This window comes from Chlorocebus sabaeus, chromosome 16, assembly GCF_047675955.1.
Source record: "Chlorocebus sabaeus isolate Y175 chromosome 16, mChlSab1.0.hap1, whole genome shotgun sequence".
Classification (NCBI taxonomy): domain Eukaryota; kingdom Metazoa; phylum Chordata; class Mammalia; order Primates; family Cercopithecidae; genus Chlorocebus; species Chlorocebus sabaeus.
The window spans coordinates 20,015,756-20,037,529 of NC_132919.1; the positions used below are offsets into that span (position 1 = coordinate 20,015,756).

Consider the following 21,774-nt stretch of genomic DNA (forward strand, 5'->3'; position numbering starts at 1 on the left):
AGACAAGAAAAACAAATAAAAGGCATCTTTGTTGGACAGGAAGAAGTAAAATTAATTTTCCTTTTTTCAGATGACAAAATATGAAGAAATCTCTAATGATTTGGTTTTAAAAACTTAATATAGTCATCCTTCAGCATCTATGTTCCAGGACCTCCCTCAGACACCAAATTTATAAATACTCAATTCTCTTAAATAAAATGATACAGTATTTGCATCTTACTTATATATATTCTCTCATATATTTTATTTCTAGATTACTTCTAATACTTAATACAATGTAAATAGTTGTCGTAATTTATGATTTAGGAAATAATGACAAGAAAAAAGGTATACATGTTCAGTACAACCATCCACTTTTTTTCTGAATATTCTTGATCTGTGGGTAGTTGAATCCACCCAGGTAAAATCCAGTGACATGGAGTGCTGACCACCAACCAGCTACATATGATTTCAGCAAAATTGCAGGATACAAAATTAGCATGAAGAAATCAGATGTGTTTCTATACACTATCAGGGCCAATAAGAAAAATGAAATAATACCATTTACAATAGCACAAAATATAACAAATATTTGAAAATGCATGTAATCAAGAAGGCAAAAGACTTATAAACTGAAAACTACAAAGCATTGCTAAAATGAACTAAAGAAGATACAAATAAAAAGAAAGCTGTCTGTGATATTGTAAAAGATACATTTAGTTTTTGTCCTGTTTTTTGTTCTAAAACTCCTAAAATACTTAGGATTTTCTAAGTGATGTGTCTTTTTATGTGCTAATAAGATGACTGACAGCTAGGGGCTCCTGGATCACCAGATGACGTGGGTTGTCGCCTAGTGAACCAACCATGTGATTAGAGGGTTGGAATATTCAGCCCCTCTTCAACCTCCCTGGAGGGCAGAGGGGCTCAAGGTTGAGCTGATCACCAATGGGCGATTATGATTCCATAAAGACCCCCAAAAGGACTGATTTAGGGAAGCTTCCAGACAGATGAAGATTTGCAGGTTTCTGTATTGAATCTGGTCATCACTTTGGATAGTGCTGACATTTTAACAATATTAAATCTTCCAATCCACGAGTATGGGATGTCTTTACTTTTATTTCTGTCTTCTGTAATTTCTTTCATTAGCATTTCGCAGTTTTTACTATACAACTATTTCACCTCTTTAGTTAAGTTTATCCTCTGTTTTTCATTCTTCTTGATGCTGTTGTAAATGGTATTGCTTTTTAAATTTCTCTTTTGGATAATCTTTTGTTAATATACAGAAATGCAATAGGTTTCTGTATGTTGATATTTTTTAATCCTGCAACTTTACTAAATTTGCTCATTAGCTCTAATAGGTTTTCTTCATGAAGTATTTAGGATTTTTTCACATATAAGATCATGTCATCTGCAAACAGATAATTTTACTTCTTCCTTTCCAATTTGGATGCCTTTTGTTTTATTTTCTTGCCTAATTGTTGACTGTGGCTTCTAGTATTATGTTGAATGGAAGTGGTGAGAGTGGGTATCCATGCCTGGTTCCTGGTCTTTGAGGAAAAGCTTTCAGGTTTTTACTATTCAGCCTGATATTAGCTGTGGGCTTTTCATATATGACCTTTATTATGTTAAAGTAATTGACAGAGCAGGAGCATCACCATCTTGGACAAGCCCCTCATTCTAAAATTTACCTTAATAAAAAAACGCCTAAATCCAAAGGGCATAGGTCAGCATGACCATAAACCACAAATAACACCTCCAACCAGAAACATTCCAAACTCCTCCCCGACCAGAGAGATAACCCCGCTCAGCTCCAGGCCAGAAAGATATCTGCCCCAAGATAACCTCCCATCCTCCCAGAGAGATTTCAGCCCCTCCATAAACTTCTCCACACACATAAACATTCCAAGCTTCTGAGAAGCCCCTTCACCCTAAAACCAATATATACTCTTAGTCTGTAAGAGAAAGGTCTTCGGACCAAAATCGGCTAGGAGCGCCTCTCAGGTTTTGTCTAAAGTAAATCTGTCTTTAACTGCCAGCTGCGTTTTGTATTTCTTTCTTCTTCCTTTAACTCTTATAGAAATATCCTTCCATTATTAGTTGTTGGAAGTTTTCATTTTTTAAATATTTATTTATTTATTTATTTATTTTTGAGATGGAATTTCGCTCTTGTTGCCCAGGCTGGAGTGCAATACTCAATCTCGGCTCACCACAACCTCCGCCTCCCAGGTTCAGGCGATTCTCCTGCCTCAGCCTCCTGAGTAGCTGGAATTACAGGCATGTGCTACCACACCTGGCTAATTTTGTATTTTTAGTAGAGACGGGGTTTCTCCATGTTGGTCAGGCTAGTCTCGAACTCCTGACCTCAGGTGATCCGCCTGCCTTGGCCTCCCAAAGTGCTGGGATTACAGGTGTGAGCAACTGTGCCCGGCTGGAAGGTTTTTTTTAATCATGAAATGGTGCCATATATTGTCAGATGCTTTTTCTGTATCTATTGAGATGACCAGGTGATTTTTATCCTTCATTCTGTTGGTGTAGTAATTAATTTTCATATGTTGAACCAATCTTTCATCCTAAGGATAAATCCTATTTAGTAATGATGTATCATCCTTTTAATACATTATTGAATTCAGTTTTCTGGTATTTTGTTGTGGATTTTTGCATCTGTGTTCATCAGGGATATTGGTGTGAAGTTTAATTTTTTTGCATTGTCTTTGGCTTTGGTATGTGGGTATTGCTGACCTCTTAGCAGGAGTTTGGAAGTGTTCCCTCCTCTTCAATGTCTTTGAAGGAGTTTGAGAAGGATTTTCTTTAATTCTTGAAATCTTTGGTGGAATTCACCAGTGAAGCCATCTGGTCCTGAGTGTTTTTTTGTTGGGGGATTTTTGACAACTGATTCAATTTCCTTAGTAGTGATAGTTCTGTTCAGATTTTCTGTTCTTCATGATTCAGTATTGGTAGGTTGTTTCTGGAAATTTACCATTTCTTCTAGGTTATTCAATTTGTTGATATATAATTGTTCATTATAGTCTCTTAGGATTCTTTTTATTTCTGTGGCAAAAGTTGTAATATCTCCTCTTTTATTTCTAATTTTTTTTTTTTGAGTCTTTCCTTTTATTTCTGGTCTAGCTAAAAGTTTGTCAATTTTCTCATTTTTTTCAAAAATCCAACTCTTAATTTCATTGACTTTTTAAAAATTCCTTTTCTATCCTCAATTTATTTCTTCTCTAATGTGATAATTTCCCTTTTTTGCCTAACTTTAGGCTTAGTTTGCTCTTTTTCTTGTTTTTTGAAGTGTAAAGTTACATACTTGATTTGAGATATTTTTCAAAGTCAGCATTTATTATTTTACATTTCCTTCCTAGCACTGCTTTTGCTGCATCCCATAAGTTTTGGTATGCTGTGTTTTCATTTTCATTTGTCACAAGATGTTTTCTGATTTCCCTTTTAATTTCTTCTTTGATACATTGGTTGTTCAAAAACGTGTTCTTTAATTTCCAGGTATTTGTGAAATTTCCAGTTTTCCTTTAGCTGTTAATTTCTAGTTTAATTTCATTGTGATCAGAAAAGATACTTAATATGAACTCAGTGTTCTTGTGTTTGGTGAGTCTTATTTTTTGGCCTACTATGCGATCTGTTCTGAAGAATGTTCTGTGTCCTTTGAAGAATGTGCATTCTTCTGCAACTGAGTGGAATGTTCTGTATGTGTGTTTGGTCCATTTGGTCAATAATGTTGTTCAACTCTGCTGTGTTTTTATTGATTTTCTGTGTGAATGTTTTATCCATTATTGAAAGCTGGGTATTGAAAGCTACTATTATTAAATTGCTATCTATTTCTCTTTTCTCAGTTCAGTTCTCCCAATGTTTGTTTGCTTTATTTATTTATTCAATTTTTTTTTTTTTTTTCTTTGAGATGAAGTTTTGCTCTTTCAACCAGGCCGGAGTGAAATGCATGATCTTGGCTCACTGCAACCTCCACCCCCTGGGTTCAAGCGATTCTCTTGCCTCAGCCTCCTGAGTAGCTGGAATTACAGGCATGTGCCACCACACTCAGCTAATTTTTGTATTTTTAGTAGAGACGGAGTTTCACCATGTTGGCCAGGCTGGTCCCGAACTCTTGACCTCAGGTGATCCACCTGCCTTGGCCTACAAAAGTGGTAGCATTACAGGCATGAGCCACCACGCCTGGCCCAATGTTTACTTTATATACAGCATTTAAGTGCTCTGATGTTGGTTGTATATATGTTTATGGTTGTTCTATCTTTCTGGTGAATTGACCCTTTTATCATTTTATGATGTCCTTCTTTGTCCCTTGTGACAATTTTTGACTGAAAGTCTATTTTGTCTGAGATGAGTTTAGACACACCTGCTCTATTTTGATTCCAATTTTCATGAACTATCTTTTAACCATTCTTTCACTTTCAGCCTATGACTGTCCTTGTATATAAAGTGAGTCTCCTACAGACAACATTCAGTTAGATCTTTTTTTATCCATTGAGCCACTCTGTGTCTTTTGGTCAGGGAGTTTATTTTATTCACACTTGAAGTAATTTTTGATAAAGAAATTGAACTGCTTTTGTTCCTAACACTTCTAACACCAAATGTGTGAGTTTCTTCCTGCTGACCTCAAATATATAGTATCTTTTTAAACACCAATTATCCAGTTCTCTGGACACCAATTGTATGTCCTATCATTGAATAAAATGCTAACTACCCAGAGTTAGTATCAGACTCCACAGTTTAATCTGTTTGTTTGTTTGTTTGTTTTTGAGACAAGGTCTCACTCTGTCACCAGGCTGGAGTGCAGTGGTAAGATCACAGCTCACTGCAGCCTCGACCTCCTGGGCTCAAGCTACCCTCCTACCTCAGTCTTCCAAATAGCTCATACTAAAACTACTCATGCCCCAGCACACCTAGCTAATTTTTGTATTTTCTAGACAGGGTCTCACTGGGTTGCCCAAGCTGGTCTTGAACTCCTGAGCTTAAGCGATATGCCTGCCTCAGCCTCCCAAAGGGCTAGGATTACAGACATGATCCACCACAGCCAGCTGCTACATTTTTTTTTCTTTTCTTTTCTTTTTTTTTTTTTTTTTGAGACAGAGACTCACTCTGTCGCCAGGCTGGAGTGCAGTGGCACTATCTTGGCTCACTGCAACCTCTGCCTCCCAGGTTCAAATGATTCTCCTGCCTCAGCCTCCTGAGTAGTTGGGATTACAGGCGCCTGCCACCACGCCCAGCTAATTTTTTGTATTTTTAGTAGAGACAGGGTTTCACCATGTTGGCTGGGATGGTCTCGATCTCTTGACCTCGTGATCTGCCCACCTCAGCCTCCCAAAGTACTGGGATTACAGGCGTGAGCCACCGCACCCATCCCAGCTGATACTTTTTAATTTTAACAGAAATAACAGATCTGAACTCATATGCTTCTGGTAAAAATGAGTCAAGATGTATAAAGACAAAAGTTGACTAAACTATAAGAAGAAATTTATAAATTAACCATGATAGGAAGAGGCTTAAATATATATCTGTTAGTAATTGGTAAATCAGTTAGACAAAAATTAGTAAGGAAATAGGGTATTTTAAAAACAAAATGAACAGCTTGATTTGTTATAACAAAACTAGAGAATACATAATTTTCTCAAGCATACATGGCATGGTTTTAAAAACTGGTTACCCAATATTCCATAAAGCAAAAGTCAAAAAGTTTTATATGAGTTGTTATCATAGGGACAGTTTCTATAATTACAGTGCAATTAGAGTACAAATTAATAATAAAGAGATAAAAATATATGTGATTCAATTCTAAAACACAAAAGATTGAAAACAAGAAAATACAAATTGCACTATTCATAAACAGAAAACAATATGGTTGTCTACGAAGAAAGCCCAAGAGAATATACAGAAATTGTTGAAATTGATAGGAATTTTGTAAGACTGCTGAATCTTAGAATAACTGGATTCCTGTGAAGAACATGTTACCATAAGAAAATGCTATAAAAACCACTTGCAAAAGCAGTAAAGGGTATAATGGCTTGGAACCAAGATAACAAAAACATGCATGACTTCTGTGGAAAAGACCTCATAAAACTTTATTAGAATTTAAGACCTAAATGCACGGAGATAGGACACACCACTGCCATGCATAGGCAAACTAAGTATCTCTCCAAAAAATGCTTTCTTTGATTTAATCTAATTCCAAGAATATGCTGAATATTTGTTTGTTTATGTATCTATTTTTGACAAACTGGTTCTAAAATTTGTATGGAGAGACAATGGGGCACATATAGCTAAGAGAATTCTGAAAATGGAAACAGTATCGGGAGACCAGCCCTACAGATGTGGAGACGTATCATGCTGCATCCTTGTTGCTGCTGTTTGGGGTTGCCAAAGGGTCGAGCACATGGAACAAAGATGCTCAGAGCCTAGGAGCTGCCAAAGTACATAATTCTGGATGATGAGGATGATGTTGTTTCCAGTCCCTTTTACCCAATTATTAAACGTGCTTGACCCAGTATTTTCCCCCCAGTTTTCCCAACAACCCAAAGTAGTCAAAGCTCTGTTTTACCTAAAAAAAAAAAAAAATCCACTGGAACACAACAGTAAAAATAATTTCTAGAGCATTAGGAACTATAAAAGATGGATTTGAAAACTCTCTTAATGTTTAAAACTGCTGGGAAAAATTACCATGCCTGTATATACTACGTTTGCAAATTTTGGAAAATAGAGAAGCAAGAAAAAACTGAGATATAACTCTAAAGTAGGCAGTTTTGAACAAGTCTGGTGACCGCACAATTAGTAATATCCTGCATAAAGCGTGGGCAAAGTTGGGCATGACCTGTACTAATAATAAAAGTTTAAATAAGAATTGTTAGAAATTCCTATACATTCAGCAAGGTACATTGCAAATAATAAAATGAAAAAGACTATTATACTATCTGCCTTAATACAAACAACATGCATCATGATTTTATTTATGTATTTTCAGGACTCTGCATTCATTGTCAATGTTAAAAACAGAATTAACATTTAGTTGGCCGGGCGCGGTGGCTCACGCCTGTAATCCCAGCACTTTGGGAGGCTGAGGCGGGCAGATCACAAGGTCAGGAGATCGAGACCATACTGGCCAACATGGTGAAACCCCATCTCTACTAAAAATAACAAAAATTAGCTGGGCATGGTGGCGTGTGCCTGTAATCCCAGCTACTCGGGAGGCTGAGGCAGGAGAATCGCTTGAACCAGGGAGTCGGAGGCAGAGCGACACTCCGTCTCAGAAAACAAACAAACAAAAAAACAAAACACAAAAAAATAGAATTAACATTTAGTTATTCCTACGTTTAAAAAATGTCATTTTAAATTGGTTCCTTAAGATTCAAAGATCCACAAGAAATAACTAATACACTTATATTTTTACTATAGGATGTTTTTTCAAAACAGCAATCACAGGGATTAAAACATTTATATGTGATGTTACAAATAGGTTGATATTTAGCGCCAGAAATTAATTCGGTGTATTATCCTCACATTTATAATAAAACAAACGTCTAGGTTCACTCCGCTTATAATCTGGTGGTTCCTGCTACCTTGTTGGCCACTGGTTCCACAACACAGCTAGATAGTACTATGTTGACAATAATCTACGGGCTTTCCTTAGGGGGAGAGAATCACAGGGGCTTACCTAAATAAATCCATGCCATTTTATTTTGTCTGATTTTGGTAGCAACCTGATTCAATAAAACAATTTCTTTTAGGATATTCATTTTATATTTATTCCTGTCTTGCCAAATATACTGGTGATTTTATTAAAAATTTTAGGATAAAAACTTAACAATGCTAACTTTTCTATCTTAAATGAGTGTTCTGACACCTAAATAGAACAAGAATGGCTACTAAGTCATTCATATTTTTTGGTGCAAAGCTATTAGTTTGGGTCATATTAAATTGCTGACTTTTTGACCTGCAAAAGTGGTGGTTTCAGATGCTTCAGCCTGTATATCCTGGAGCGAGTGGTGGCTTTGTGATTGTTAGGAATTAAAACTTACTAAGCTCTACACAGATAAAGGATATCAGAAAGATAAACTAGATGAGCAACTATTTGTCCGTAAATCAGAAATACACATGTAATTGAAGTATTACAACACAATATATGAACAGCTTAAGAGCTGTAGAAAAATCACCTTACTGTGTCCAGAGGGGATGTTGTTGGTCCAGCCAGCTCACCTGCCAGGTCTCCGGTTCCTATGCTAGTCCTTTTTGTGTTGGAACCACAGATACTAGTGTTCCCCCAAATATTTACTTACATGATGATATTATTGCTGTCATTATTATTGTTTGTAATATCCAGCAGATTTCCTGGGGGCATGAATGGTATTTATGTCTACATGCCCAACACACAGGGCCCAGCAAATACAAGATGTGCAGTAAGTGTCAAAGCACGGGTGGTGACAGTCATAGGCCAAGCACTTTCCCATGCCTTATGCTACATAAAATAACTTTAAGAGTGCACTGTGGCCAGGCATGGTGGCTCACACCTGTAATCCCAGCACTTTGTGAGGCCAAGGTGGACGGATCACGAGGTCAGGAGATCAAGACCATCCTGGCTAACACAGTGAAACCTCATCTCTACTAAAAATACAAAAAATTAACCGGGTGTGGTGATGGGTGCCTGTAGTCCAAGCTACTCAGGAGGCTGAGGCAGGAGAATGGCATGAACCCGGGAGGTGGAACTTGCAGTGAGCTGAGATTGCACCACTGCACTCCAGCCTGGGCAACAGAGCAAGACTCCATCTCAAAAAAAAAAAAAAAAAAAAAAGAGTGCATCGTATCATACCTTCATCTTGCTCTTGAATCAGTATTTTTTTGTTGTTTTTAAATTTATAACATGAATGAGTAAGGAAATGCCTAAAAATCACAATAGGAATCTCTTAAGACTTTAGCAATAAATTTCTGATAATTGAAATCCTAAATCTTCTCAGACAGGTGCTTTTATGGTGAAGGCAGATTGCTATTCCTTGCATGGTAACTGCATTTAAGTTTTATGCAGTGGCTACATTGGAAAGAGCAGTGGCGTGCTTAATTGCATGGAGAATGTAATCTCACGTCTGCACCCACGACCACTTATTTTTCTGTGGTCAGGTTTATGAACAGTGAACACTGGTCCTCAGAGGGCCTCACTAAATACATTACTATGTTAGTAAGTGTTCACACGAGCAGTTTTATTTCCCTGCTATTATGGATGATGAAAAGAGTCAAATTCTGTAAAATATCTGAAGAGACTTATTCTGAGCCAAATGTGAGTGACCAATGGTCTGTGACACAACTGTCAGGAGATCCTGAGAGTATGTGCCCAAGGTCGTTGGGGCACATCCTAGTTTATACATTTAGGAAGACATGAGACTCGGTCAGATACATGTAAGATGTACATTGGTTCAGTCTGGAAAGGCAGCACGAAGCAGGGAAGGGGAGGCTTCCAGATTACAGGTAGATGGAACAATTTTCTGATTGCCAGTTGGTTGAAAGAGTTAAGTTATTAACTGGACGACTTGGAGTCGGTAGAAAGGAATGTCTGGGTTATGATGACAAGGGGTTGTGGAGACCAAAGTTTATCATGCAAATGAAGCCTCCAGGTAGCAGGCTTCAGAGAGAAGAGACTGAAAATGTTTCTCAGCAGACTTAGTTTTTCCATTGGTAATTCTGAAAGGGAGGAGGGTGTAATGAGGTACCCCCTGCCCCCCCCCATCACGGCCTGAACCAGTCCCTCAGGTTAGCCTCGGAATGCCCTTGCCCAGAGAAGGGGTCCATTCAGATGGCCAGTGGGCTTAGAATTATATTTTTGATTTACATTATGTATTTACAAATGTAACTTAATACTTCTTGAACTGCAATGAAAGGCTATTATTTGCTGTATGTTGTTCAGAATAACATTAAGGTAGTTGTGTTTGCTTCCTAAGGCCGGTGACACAGAAGTTCTTTCCCATAAGGAGCTCCTGCCAGTTACTCGGGTTGTTAGGATGGACACACACTGGCCATGTTCTGAAGCGGCTTACATGCTGGGGCCTCTGCTCTGCCAAAGGGACAGTAAGTAGTGGCAAGAGGAACTGTCTTGGCTCACTAATAATACATGTCCATGTTTTATGGGAAAGTTAGCTGCATGGGTTAAAAACAACATTATATGCCCTGGTAATCTGTATTTCATTAGGAATAATTAACTTGAAAAAGCAATGTATCTTATAATTGTGAAAAAAGTGATAAAAATTATATTACCTCTGGGTTATGTCTCTTTGATACAGTATTTAAATAAGACCACAGCTGTAAAGACTAATGGAATCATCTGAAATATTATATCACTTGTTGGCAAGTGTTTTATCCATACCTACTTTACTGAAAGCTAAGATCACTAAAATTGGTCAGCGAATGAGAAAATGCAAGGACAGAGCCATCAGGCCTATTGGCTCGTTAGCACCTCTGGCAACTCCGCATGTTCACAGGGAAACCTCCATGACCTCAGCTCCCCCAAAACAGGCAAAATGAGACACATGTATTCTAGCTTTGATCTCATCTCTCATGAATATGCTCTGTCCAGGACTTCTCTGTCATCACTCCCCAGACGCTGGAAAAAAGCCACAGCCACGCCAGGAGTGGAGCCAGGGTGTGCAGGACACGGCAGCAGCAGCCACATAGGATGGGCTGTCTACACACAAGGTGGGTGTGCCCATGGAGCAGGTCGCAGAGAAACTGTGGGAGATCACAGACTACAGAGATCATTCTGGCATTTGGCACTCTAAGGAAAGTATAAGGCAATTCTGTCTGATTATTTAAAATAGAATCGTTTCTGTCCCAAACCCATTTACTTTAGGAGGAGATAGGATTCCATTCTCGAGACGCCTGTGGCTGCTTCTGTTGGATCTGGTGGCAGTCCTTTCTGCATTTCTCAGAGGATCATCAGTGCAACACCCTGAGGAAAGCAGTAACATAGAAATTACACAGTTCTACTGGAGATTCACCTTTATCCAAATCGAAGATGAAGCATTTTGGGGGCAATAATAGGATGTTAATTGTTAATCAGTTCTGGGTCCTGGGAATATGAGGGAGTTTAATTATCTATATTTTATATTCCTCTTTTAAAATCTTTAAAATTTAAAAGTTTTAAAAAAACGTCAAAAATGCCATGATTATTTTATCTTGAGATATTTAAGGATTAAAAATACTTGAAAAATATACACAAAGCAAGAGTCTGGCATATACATATTCCTGATATAAGCAAAACTGTGTCATTCCAGAGATTTTGGCATGTTGAATGGGCACCGTGGTGATCTACAGTCTTCAAGAACAGTACACTTACACCTTCAGTAAGAACTCCAGCTTCCCTGCAGCTTTATTTCCTGAAGAGGTCATGCTGACCAGAGAGGCGGCCACACTGAGCTTCCGAACCACCATCCCCCGGCTTACAGCTCTACAAGAGCTCCTTCCTCGAGGAATACCTTCCAGTTGTTCTCACCCTAAATGGTGAGTGTCCTCAGCGTAACAACAAGAGTGAGGCCAAATATTATAACCATAACAAGGTGGGGCCTTTCAGTGTTCAAACCACAAACAAGAAACTCGACAGCATTCCCTGCAACTGTCATTCTATTAGCATTGGTTTATTTTTCATTAAAGCCCTAAATATTTATCAAAAAAAGTTAAATTTTAGTGATTAAAATTAAGATACCTTTCTTCCATAAGATTTTGATCATTTTTATGTATTTGATATGAAACTGTGCTTCCTGTTGCCGGAAGGCCTTTCCTTCTCTATATGAATAATCTAAATTGTTAATCAATTTAGTTTAAAATAAGAGCTATTATCTTATCTATGGAAATTATTTCCTCCTCCTAAACAAAGTAGTACTTAACCCATATAAAAGCTGGTATCCATATCCGCAGCTGCTCTTCATCCATCGGTAGCTGGGAAGTCGCTCGTGTCATCTCTGCATGAAACAGACAAGTGGAGCGGGAGTTACCCAGCTTGTGCCCCACCAGGGCTTTTTCAGGCGTGCACATTGGAGAGCAAAACCAGCCTTCAATCTTGCCTCATGGCACATGAGAGGAGAAACTTCTGGAAGCACCTCCACACTCTCTGATAGGATCTGGCATAGGCAACAAGAGAGTTGTAAAGTCAAGAGTCTAACTGTAAAGGAGACCATTGTGTGGGTAAAGGGTTTAGATATTGTAGTAAACCACTTCTCTCTTTTCCATGTCCCTTGATTATAGCAGAAACATTAGGAAAGAAATCCTGGTTGTGCAACGAAAAACAAATTATGCAAATGTCAGTAATACATTAAAATGCATTAAAATAAGTCAGTGAAAGAAGTTATAAAAAATGTTTCAAGGTTCATCTGTCTTGTAAGGGGTATCAGAACTTCACTCCTTTTCATGCCTAAATTATATTTTATTGTATGTATATACTACATTTTGTTTTTTGAGACGGAGTCTCGCTCTGTTGCTTAGCCTGGAGTGCAGTGGCGCAATCTCGGCTCACTGCAAGTTTCACCTCCCAGGTCCACGCCATTCTCCTGCCTCAGCCTCCTGAGTAGCTGGGACTACAGGCGCCCATCACCACGCCCGGCTGATTTTTTTGTATTTTTAGTAGAGACAGGGTTTCACTGTGTTAGCCAGGATGGTCTTGATCTCCTGACTTCGTGATCTGGCCATCTCGGCCTCCCAAAGTGCTAGGATTACAGGCATGAGCCACCGCGCCCAGCCTATACTACAGTTTTTATTTTTTTATTTATCTGGTTTTTTTTATTATACTTTATGTTCTAGGGTACATGTGCACAATGTGCAGGTTTGTTACATATGTATACATGTGCCATGTTGGTGTGCTGCACCCATTAACTGTCATTTACATTAGGTATATCTCCTAATGCTATCCCTCCCCCCTCCCCCCACCCCACAACAGGCCCTAGTGTGTGATGTTCCCCTTCCTGTGTCCAAGTGATCTCATTGTTCAATTCCCACCTATGAGCGAGAACATGCGGTGTTTGGTTTTCTATCCTTGTGATAGTTTGCTGAGAATGATGGTTTCCATCTGCATTCATGTCCCTACAAAGGACATGAACTCATCCTTTTTTATGGCTGCATAGCATTCCATCGTGTATATGTGCCACATCTTCTTAATCCACTCTGTCACTGATGGACATTTGGGTTGGTTCCAAGCCTTTGCTATTGTGAGTAGTGCCGCAATAAACATACATGTGCATGTGTCTTTATAGCAGCATGATTTATAATCCTTTGGGTATATACCCAGTAATGGGGTGGCTGGGTCAAATGGAATTTCTAGTTCTAGATCCTTGAGGAATTGCCACATTGTCTTCCACAATGGTTGAACTAGTTTACAGTCCCACCAACAGTGTAAAAGTGTTCCTGTTTCTCCACATCCTCTCCAGCACCTGTTGTTTCCTGACTTTTTAATGATTCTAACTGGTGTGAGATGGTATCTCATAGTGGTTTTGATTTGCATTTCTCTGATGGCTAGTGATGATGAGCATTTTTTCATGTGTCTGTCGGCTGTATAAATGTCTTCTTTTGAGAAGTGTCTGTTCATTTCTTTTGCCCACTTTTTGATGGGGTTGTTTGTTTTTTTCTTGTAAATTTGAGTTCTTTGTAGGTTCTGGATATTAGCCCTTTGTCAGATGGGTAGATTGCAAAAATCTTCTCCCATTCTGTAGGTTGCCTGTTCACTCTGACAGTAGTTCCTTTTGCTGTGCAGAAGCTCTTTAGTTTAATTAGATCCCATTTGTCAATTTTGGCTTTTGTTGCCATTGCTTTTGATGTTTTAGACATGAAGTCCTTGCCCATGCCTATGTCCTGAATGGTATTGCCTACGTTTTCTTCTAGGGTTTTTATGGTTTTAGGTCTAACATTTAAGTCTCTAATCCATCTTGAATTAGTTTTTGTCTAAGGAGTAAGGAAGGGATTCAGTTTCAGCTTTCCTCTTATGGCTAGTCAGTTTTCCCAGCACCATTTATTAATTAGGGAATCCTTTCCCCATTTCTTGTTTTTGTCAGGTTTGTCAAAGATCAGACGGTTGTAGATGTGTGGTATTATTTCTGAGGGCTCTGTTCTGTTCCATTGGTCTATATCTCTGTTTTCTTACCAGTACCATGCTGTTTTGGTTACTGTAGCCTTGTAGTATAGTTTGAAGTCAGGTAGCGTGATGCCTCTAGCTTTGTTCTTTTGACTTAGGATTGTCTTGGCAATGCGGGCTCTTTTGTGGTTCCATATGAACTCTAAAGTAGTTTTTTCCAATTCCGTGAAGAAAGTCATTGGTAGCTTAATGGGGATGGCTACTACAGTTTTTAAATCCAGTCATCTGCTGGGTTGTTTCCACCTTTTGACAATTGTGACTAAAGCTACTATTAACATTTTTTGTTTGTTTTAAGATGGAGTCTCGCTCTGTTGCCAGGCTGGAGTGCAGTGGCACGATCTTGGCTCACTGCAAGCTCCGCCTTCCGGGTTCACGCCAATCTCCTGCTTCAGCCTCCCGAGTAGCTGGGACTACAGGCACCCGCCACCACGACCTGCTAATTTTTTGTATTTTTAGTAGAAATGGGGTTTCATTGTATTAGCCAGGATGGTCTCAATCTCCTGACCTCATGATCGACTCACCTCAGCCTCCCAAAGTGCTGGGATTACAGGCGTGAGCCACTGCACCTGGCCAACATTTTTTTTAAAACAGAAGTTAAATGCTTATAAAAACTTAATGGTAATGCAGTATTGCCTAAGGCTTTGCCATTTAATAATATAAATATCACATTAATGATAACTTAGAGCATCACTCAGTTTTCATATGCTTAACTTCAGCCTTTTCCTTTATTGAATGAAAATGGAGGGACTTAATTGTTGGTGTTTTTTAAGAGTTGGGTTCTTACTCTGTCACCCAGGCTGGAGTACAGTGGTGCAGTCACAGCTCACTGCCACCTCTAACTCCTGGGCTCAGGGAATCCTCTTGCCTCAGCCTCCTGAGTAGCTGGGACTACAGGGATGCACCAGCATACACAGCTGAAAATGGAGGAACTTGGAAAAAATACTCTTTATTATAACCTATTTGGTCTTGACTTTTGAAATAATTAGAATTGGATTTAAAATTTGATCCTGGAATAGCCATAAATGATCATTATTCCAGGAAAAGTAAATATTGGTGCACCCAAGTAAATGCTTAACAGATTCAAATTTTATTAAATAAATTAAAATGTACTTTAGAACCTGCATTCACAGTTTAGTACTTCATTGGTTTTACTTTACTTGGCAGCCAAATGTTTATCATAGTGACGATGGGGATATGCTGATGAGAATTATTATAAAATTCTGTTTTGGCCAATTAAAATTGTTACTCCAAGAATGTAAGACTTAGAGCAAAAATTTATAATAAATCCTAAAGAGAAAAGATACACATTCAGCACTGTTCCTCCATAGATCTTGCTAGGACGTAACCTATAGTCAAGGTTTTTTGTTTTGTGTAACAATATTTAGCAATGAGATTGCCAAGTTATCATTGTTATTTGACCATTTAAAATGCCAAACTATCCTCACTGGTTTTCCTTTACCTGGCAGGGAAATGTCTGAGTTATCATAGTGACTACTGGAGACGTGCCAGTGGGAACCCACTCCCACTAGGTACAAAAGAACAAATGCTACAGCAAATTAACCTGAAGGAAAAATCAACATTTGGCTTAAATAGGAATACATATTTAAAAAGCACCAGAGGCCGAGTACAATAGCTCATGCCTGTAATCCCAGCACTTTGGGAGGCTGAGGCAGGTGGATCACTTGAGGTCAAGAGTTCAAGACCAGCCTGGCCAAGAAGGTGAAACCTTGTCTCTACTAAAAATACAAAAATTGCCCAGGCATGGTGGTGGGCTTCTGTAATACTGGCTACTTGGGAGGCTGAAGCAGAAGAATCACTTGGACCTGGGAGGCCAAGTTTGCAGTGAGCCAAGACTGCACCGTTGCACTCCAGCCTGGGCCACAGGAGTGAAACTTCTTCTCAAAAATAAATAAATAGCACCAGAGTATTTAAATTATGCATTGTCACTTGGTTTTGAAGAATAACTGTTATGTGTTGAATCTGTATATATCATACATTTTTCTGCTTGCATTACAAATTTCCTATTGACATAAGAAAAGCTTTGAGGTTTAAAATATGTATCTTTGTGGATTATACCAATTATAGATACTTAAAACATGAATAAACATGTTAACCAGAATACAAGGAGACAGAATTCTCTTTCATCACAGACAGAATTCAATGATTCAATGCTGTCAAATCCCTCATGTTGGAGACAATTTTAGGAAAGCAGAAGAAAGAGTATTTCCCCCATGACATGGATCCGAGGCCCTGTATTGCAAATGCAGGAAGCATTGGCTATTTTGAAAGAAGCTCCTTGTCATATTCATAATTTCCCAGGGAGAGACAAGGTAGAAACTGCTCTCACCTGAGCTCATATGTCATCCTAAATGCTACCTGTGAGACCACCAGGACCTTCCACGAAAAATGCTTCCACCCTGACTCCCTCACTTGGCCATCAGGCATAATGTAGAAACTTGGCATTTTTCTAAAAATTCAGGAAAGGAGAAATCAAAGCAGACATCAGCTTCACAAGTGATATATTAATCAGGGCTCAGATATGAAAATTATTATTATTATTGTTAGTCGGAGTCTCGCTCTGTTGCTCAGGCTAGAGTGCAATGAAGTGATCTCGGCTCACTGCAACCTCCCCCTCCCAGGTTCAAGCGAGTCTCCTGCCTCAGCCTCCGGAGTAACTGGGATTACAGACGCCTGCCACCATGCCTGGCTAATTTTTGTATTTTTAGTAGAGATGGGGTTTCACCATGTTGGTCAAGCTGGTCTCAAACTCCTGACCTTGCGATCCACCTGCCTCAGCCTCCCAAAGTGTTGGGATTACAGGCTTGAGTCACTGTGCCCGGCCAGAAATTATGTAATGATAAAACTAGATTTAAGTTTATGGAAAGAAGAGAAAGAAGTATTCATTTTCTTTTAGCAAATGAATACATTTAAGGCTGTGGCTCGGGTCCTGCCTTGCCTGTGGGTTGAGGTGAGATGTGTCCAGTGCTCCCCACTACTGTTGCAAACAGGACCTAAATATTCTGCGGAGAGGCATTCTTTCTGGCTGCTGGTCATTTTCCACAAAAACACACTTTACTATTTAGGCATTACATTCCTAACGCCTTTATTATTTTTTCTTCTTCACAAAGAATTACATTGAAATATAAATAAGTTTTCACCTTCTTTCCAGGTGTGCATTCAGACAGTCCCAGTCATTCAGGAGGCTGAGGTGCGAGGATCTCTTGAGCCTGGGAGTTCAAGGCTGCAGTGAGCCATGATTGCATCACTGCACTCCAGCCTGGGTGACAGAGTGAGACCCTGTCTCAGAAACACAGTTAATTCTTTTCTTTTTGCTCATATATAAATTGTACGTTTTTTTAAATATTTAAATATCATTTGGAGCAAATGCCTTGTGGAATGTTTGTGATTGCTGCTTTGGTACTTGAGACTCAGCCAGGTCTGTTTTGTTCTAAACAACTGCTGGGATCTGTCTTGTTTTTTCAGCGATTTGTACATTGATTCTCCTGGTCATTTCTTTTACCCCTGTGTATAATAGCACAAACCTGGGAATGTTAGAGAAGACACATAAATGGGCATTTAAAATACGTTCAGAAGCACAGTAACTATTAAAACTAGCATGGCTTTCAAACAGATGATGATTAATAAAATTGTGGCTTCTTATTTTTCAAACAGGAAATGCTATGAATTTTAGTGCACTAAAAACCAGTGTGTAACAGAGAGTGCAGCCTGACTGAAAGATTTTTAAATTTTGTTTAAAACAGTGTCATAGTATAGGAAACCAGAAGGAACTGGAAACACAAATGAAAGAAAGAGACTGCTCCCTGCAACTTTTAGCCATGAGAGTAACAGTACACATTTAGATAGAAAAGGCTATGAGATTCCAAAAAATTCAAAGACAGTATTGAGTTTCAGAGAATAGCAGGATATAACCCAGTCCTTGGTGGTTAGCTGAACCATATTATGATTGTTTTTTAACATGGAAGGAAGAAGGCTCTGCTCCCTATTTAAAAACCTGCTGTTGAGCTGTGTACTCTCTGCCCCAGCCGATAGTCACAGCCTTGTCCTTAGCGTGAGCAGAGTGAGGAACTGATCATCTCACTAGTGTGTAAGCTCTCAGACTTGTTATTTACTAGAGTAGATGCAGTCTGGGTGCAGTGATGGTTTCTCTCTGTGCCCAGAGGGCTGCTCCCTCCTTCACTGCCAGGACAGATGTCAGTGTGTGTTCTCCCAGCCAGTAGGACAGATGCAGTCAGTGAACAAAACAAACATAGACACACACACACACCTTCCTCCCTCAGCAACCCCAACGCCTGACAACAGAGATGAATCATGCTACTCAAAGTAGAAAGTTGCCATCAGTAAGTGAAACTGACAAAAGGGTATCTTAAAAGACAATTGCTTCAAATTTAATATCTGTAAAGAAATATGCAGCTGATTATGGAGTTGATGAAGAAGTAAACTGGGTGATATAAAGGGGAACATAATAAACATATTAGTAGTAATAATTAAAGGGAACATAATGAATTTCATTATATAAATTTTTTCTTTTTCTATAAGTTAATATATAAAGGACAATAGCATGGAATTAAAGGTGTTGTGTTTTTATTCAAAAATGACTTTTTCTTTTTAAACAGAGCCTCCCTCTGTTGCCCAGGCTGGAGTGTAGTGGCATGATTTGGCTCACTGCAATCTCCACCTCCTGGGTTCAAAAGATCCTCATGCCTCAGCCTCTTGAGTAGCTGGGATTACAGATGCCGAGCCACCACACCCAGCCAAGAATATTTTCAAAAGCATGTCTCTCAGGCTATAAAAATTGAAGTTGAAATTAAGCAATAAAGTTTATAGCCTGAAGCAATTAGGTCTATGAAAATAATAAGTATTCATTTTATTTCTAAGTAAAAGAGATAAATCAAAGGCTAATAAAACATTTCATTTGGGATAACTTTCTTTTAAGATGGCTTTCATTCTGATTTTGCTGTTACTTTCAGATCAGTTAATATGTAGAAGACGACTACAATTTGTGTTGAGATTTAGAGTATAAACCAAGTCTCATTTCATTAACTAATACAGACCAACAGGTTGGTTAAGAAAGAACCATTAATTTTACAAAGAGAGTTGTCCTAAACTGTGACAAGTTTTCCAGTACTTAATTCTTTTTTTTTTGAGACGGAGTCTCACTCTGTCGCCCAGGCTGGAGTGCAGTGGCCAGATCTCAGCTCACTGCAAGCTCCGCCTCCTGGGTTCACGCCATTCTCCTGCCTCAGCCTCCCAGGTAGCTGGGACTACAGGCACCCACCACCACACCCAGCTAATTTTTTGTATTCTTAGTAGAGATGGGGTTTCACCGGGTTAGCCAGGATGGTCTCGATCTCCTGACCTCGTGATCCGCCCGTCTCGGCCTCCCAAAGTGCTGGGATTACAGGTTTGAGCCACCGCACCCGGCCTTAATTATTTTTACAACTCATTAGTTTTTTTAAATGGCAAATAAAATTGTATATATGTTATGTAAAACCTGTTTAGAAATAAGCAGACTGTAGAATGATTACGTTGCGCTCAGGAACATATGCATACTTATTTTTTGTGGTGAGAACACTTCTTGATTTTCAAGAATACAATACATTAACTGCAGTCACCATGTTGTGCAATGCATCCCTTAAACTTATTCCTCCTGTCTAACTACAATTTTGAATGCTTTCACTGTCTCCTCAAACCCCTGCCTCCCAGCCCCTGGTAACCTCCATTCTACTCTCTGCTTCTGTGAGTTCAATTGTTTGACATTCCACATAAGTCAGATCACGTGGTAGTTGTCTTTTTGTGCCTGACTCATTTCACTTAACACAATGTGCTCCGTTAACCTCCTGTGAATCACAGTTTCTAACCTGCAATTGCTCTAAGTGTTTTCATTCCCTTTTCATGGTTTCTACTAAGAATTCCAGAGCTCAGCTGCAAGGTTTTCACTGCTTTGGAAGTTATTCACTGTTTTTCTTTACATCTTATCCACAGACACACAAATACATTGTCCAGTGCAAGTGCAGCGGCTATATGCCCTTCCTGTGAAGGCAGGCCGGTTTGACATCTATTAAGCAAATCCATCTCAGCATTCTTAACAGCCTTTATAGTGTTTGATATCAAACGCAGTAATTTTAAAAATATGCCTCTGTCTCTGTAAGACTACCTGGGTTGGAGAAGACTTATGCAATATTCAACTCAGCAGATAATGTATATAAAAATTATTTCATAAGATTTAATGATCTTGAATTGATTTAACTGTTTATATGTCATACTTTGAAAAAGCAGGGCAATTATAAAATTTAATAATGACATCTCCATAAAAAGCAATAATTCATATTCTACTTTAAAAATATTTTCTCTTATGTAGAGGAGTAAGGGGCATCCTAGTGGCACCAGAAGGATGTACTGGTGACCTTGTGCAGTGGTCACTAAGTTAACGCATGTTGCTTTATTTGACTGACACTGATATTCCCATCTTAGTTTCCGGCAGTTACGTGGGCAGAAAACCCAAAGTTAGTAACTTTGAACAGTTCCATCAATGTTAGTAACTCAAGGGCCAAAGTGATGGATTAAACGGCCAGTCGAGTCAATCTCTGGTTCACCCTCATGATGACAGAATGCTTTTAGGTAGCGAGGCAGTGCTTAGTCTCAAGGTAGCCTCCCTTCCCCTCATGCATTACCTGGTGTTTGTGGGCAACAGTGTGGATCCTCTATACATGCCTGGGGTTTTGGGTGTGGAAAGGGTGTGCTGGGGTATACCCTGGGGCCTCTGCAAGTGCCTGACCCATAGATGCTCCCTGTAGGCTTACAGTGTGGAAGTTGGAGGCTTCACCATAATCTGTGGCCTGAGCTTGGCCTCAGGGAATATTCCTGGGTGGTGTCAGCTATACATCCTCCTTACTCCATGTCACAGGGGAGCAGCGACTCTCTGAGATGGTGGCATGGGTGGTGAAAGAATTTACCAAGACAGTTGTAGGTAAAGAAAGGCAGATTTATTGGACACCACAGAGCTTACGTGTTTGTGGTGATGTGGGTGTGAACATACAATTATGTATAGTGCATAACGCTTGATGAAAATAATAAATGATGTTAATGTTTTATGTATTTAATATCGTATACTTTTAAATTGTTATTTTAGAGTATATGTTTACTACTCTTTTTTTAAGTTAACTGTGAAGCAGCCTCAGGCAGGTCCTTCAGGAGGTTTCCAGAAGAAGGCATTATTATCAAGGAGATGACAGCTCCATGCCTGTTACTGCCCCTGAAGACCTTCCAGTGGGACAAGATTTGGAGGTAGAGGACAGTGATATTGATGCTCCTGACCTGCTTAGGCTTAGGCAAATGTGTGTGTTTGTGTCTTGGTTTTTTTTTTTTTTGAGACGGAGTCTTGCTCTGTCACCCAAGCTGGAGTGCAGTGGCCAGATCTCGGCTCACTGCAAGCTCCGCCTCCCGGGTTCAAGCCATTCTCCTGCCTCAGCCTCCCGAGTAGCTGGGACTACAGGCACCCGCCACCTTGCCCGGCTAGTTTTTTTTTGTAATTTTTAGTAGAGACGGGGTTTCACCGTGTTAGCCAGGATGGTCTCGATCTCCTGACCTCGTGATCCGCCCGTCTCGGCCTCCCAAAGTGCTGGGATTACAGGCTTGAGCCACCGCGCCCGGCCGTGTCT

At 39.4% G+C, this 21,774-nt stretch overlaps 1 long non-coding RNA gene across 2 annotated transcripts in view; it reads left to right on the forward strand.

Annotated features, from left to right (window-relative positions):
* LOC119620322 (uncharacterized) overlaps positions 1-21,774 on the forward strand; it is a 36,644-nt gene that overhangs the window by 13,979 nt on the left and 891 nt on the right. For both annotated transcript variants that reach the window (XR_005236880.2, XR_012088764.1), the window contains exons 2-4: positions 9,924-10,050; positions 10,556-11,478; positions 21,274-21,400. This is a non-coding gene — a long non-coding RNA (uncharacterized lncRNA). The remainder of the gene's footprint in view (positions 1-9,923; positions 10,051-10,555; positions 11,479-21,273; positions 21,401-21,774) is intronic.